This window comes from Vicugna pacos, chromosome 1 (assembly GCF_048564905.1).
Source record: "Vicugna pacos chromosome 1, VicPac4, whole genome shotgun sequence".
Classification (NCBI taxonomy): domain Eukaryota; kingdom Metazoa; phylum Chordata; class Mammalia; order Artiodactyla; family Camelidae; genus Vicugna; species Vicugna pacos.
The window spans coordinates 16,205,001-16,208,134 of NC_132987.1; positions in this window are offsets into that span (position 1 = coordinate 16,205,001).

The following is a 3,134-nucleotide window of genomic DNA, read 5'->3' on the forward strand; positions in this document are numbered from 1 at the left end:
CAAATGAAAGGAGATGGTATAAGAGACATGTAACAGAAGGATTTGATTTAGTTAAAGAAGTCAGGGAAGGTTTCTCTAAGGAAGTGTCAAACTAAAATTTGAGGATGAGTAGACGTCACCTACTGAAAAGGAGAGATGACCTTCTACCCAGTGAAGGCAAAGACCCTGCAGAAGGAGAAACACGGTGATTTTGAGGAGTTGACAGAAGACCAGTTTGCCTGGAGCAGAGAGACTGGGGGTTGGGACTAGATGAAATCATAGAGATTGGTAGGATCTAGGCTGTGCAGGTTCTTAAAAAACAATGTCAAGAATGTTTGTCTTCATCATATGGACATTGAGAAGCCATTAAAGGCTTTAAGGTTTGAGAGTGGCATCATCATGAAATAGTTGCTTAGATAGATTAACAAACTAATTAATTCTGCCCTTAGACTTCTGCCCTTCCTCATTTATATTTTCCTCTGGGCAAATCACCAACGTTCAAGTCATAAGAAACTGCACCAAGGAGACTGAGAATGAGTGGCCACTGATATAGGAGGAAAACTAGGAGTACGTTATGTTAAAGGAGCCAAGAGAATTTTTCATGAAGGAGGAAGGAGAAAAGGAGATCATCAGTATCCAAAGCTACCGAGAAGGTGGGTAAAATGTAGATTTAACATGTCCATTGCTTTCCAGTGCCTACAGGACAGAGTCTGAATTTCCTACCAATATTCAAGGCCCACAACAATTTTATCTTTACCCACCTTTCCATCATTTTCCCCCATGACATTGCTATAATGAGTCTTAAATAAGGTGCCCTTCAGATAAGTTGCCCTATTTATTTTATCTAGAACATGAAGTACACTCTGCTTACCAACATCGTTGGCTGCATCTTCTGCCCATCACTACTTATCTAATTACTACCTATTTTCTAGGTCCTGACCCTATTCCATCTCCTCCATGGAGATTGCTGTGGAGGCCATTAGAATGTACCTTTCAGAACTCTGATTGCGGTAAATACAATTGACTGAGGGCACTATGCCCTCTGAAATTAATCACTGTTTGCACCAAGGCTCTGCTTCCTATAGGCTACTCCCAGACAATAACTGAGCATGGCAGAGATACTAAGGCAGGCCCGTTCCTGGGAGATGCCAGACTCTTCTGTCAGATGATTTTGAGAAATACCAAAAACCCTTGTCCAACTTTCCTTAGAACTGCGCTGGGATGTGAGATGCTTCCATCTAATCTTCCTCCCTTCATTCTTTCACTCAGGATCAGACTTGCATTGAAATCTGATGGCTCTCCTAGTCTCCCTTATCTGCCTCCCCGTTTTCTCTAATAGTCATTTCCTCTAATACAGCTCTTGCGTGGTTAATCTTGTCTTGCATCATTTCTCAGGGACCTCGACTTACACAAGTGGTACCAGAAGTGGCCCAAGAAAACAGGTAGTAAGGAGGTTGGACTGGCTCATCTACTGCCCATCCAAAGAGGATGCCAACCTGGTTTGCAGGTGGGGCAAAAGGTGGTGGCTCAACTGGTAAATGTTTTACTATTGTTAACCTGGGAACGTGGCCCAGTGGAAGGGAATGCTCTGGCAGATGTGATGGTACAGGCATTAAACAAACACAGGAAGGAACAATTTTACAATAGTAAAATGGATAGTTACTACCAGGGTACATTGATGCCTGCAGAGAAATTGTGAGAGACTGAGGGCATTAACAACAAGCAATTTTTGGTTAAGTGAGAGAGCCATAGGCCTTTGGGATAGCTTACAAAGAGACCTTTATCTCTATCAGGGGAAGGGAACACACAACTGAGTGGCAAGACGAAGACCTAATTGTTAGGGTAGCAGGGCTCTGGAGACATTAGAAAGCTCAGCTAAGGCAGGTCTGCAATGGCCTCCCAAGGACACTGAAGTACTGGATAGAGACAGGAAGTACAGTATAGAGTTTGGGTGGATGGTTGCTCTCCTTCAAGACACAATGTGTGAATGAAATCAGAGACCTCTATATGGTGCTGTGTGCTCAACAGGAAGAATATAGGTCTGGGAACCAAGAGATAGAAGCAGAAGTGACCCCCACTTACTATCCCACCCAAGGCCCCACTGAGGAATTTTGTGCTTCCTGGATTCACAACTCTTGACTCTAGGACAAGGAAGAACACATGTGAAAGCCAGGTGAGCCACTTGGGTGCCTCCTGGTACTCTCTGTTGCAGCCATGAATGGGCAGATGACAAAATCTGGCCTGAGAAAGGTATGATTCCCAATGGCTCGGATCCTTCCAGGATGAAAGTTTGGGTCACATCACCAGGTAAGTCACCAAGACCTATCAAGGTGATCAGTGAGGATGAGGGAATTTGAGAATGGATGATGAGGGAGGGAGAGTACCAACTGTGGCTCTGAGATCAGCTGCAGCAACAGAGGCTATAGTCTGTGCCACTAAATGCCCTCTTCTGAGTCTCCTCTCAGGAAGAAAGGCCCACAGGAATAGGAAGGAACTGCTTCCCAAACCTGTGGGAAGAGATGGATCTGTGTGGGGCACTGGGTGGACTGTGATGGCCAACTCCAAGGGCCAACTGCAAGGGCCCAGCTACTGCTCTCTGAAACCCATGGCTGGAGTTGCTCTGAGGCCACGCATCTTGCCGGCTGCTCCAGCCAGTGACTGAGTGTGGCAGGGAACATGAAGTGGAACATTCCTGGGAGATGTGGGACTCATCTGGCAGATGACTTTGTTCAAGGACTCCCTGATGGTCTTGTTCTCACCTGCTCTAAGATGCTTCCACCCAGCTGGCTTCCCATGCTTCCCTCCCTCCTTCACTAAGGGTCAGATTTACCTTATATTCACAGTCTAGAGTCTCTCACAGACTCCCCCTGGCTTCCTCCCCATTTTCCCTCACAGACATTTACCCTCATACATTCTTACATGTTCAGTCCTGCCTGAGTGTCAGCTTCTTGGAGGACCTGGACTGAACACCTGTCCTAAGCCCCCAGCAGTCAGTGATAACTTCCTATTTTCAGCTTTTATAGCACTTGCCTCCACCACTCACCCTACACTTCCCAAAGAGCAACCTAGAAAACAAAATCTATCTTTCCATGTCCACATCTTCTCAATTAGTTTAGAAGTCTCCTGGAAATAATCACCATATTGTCACCCTTGCC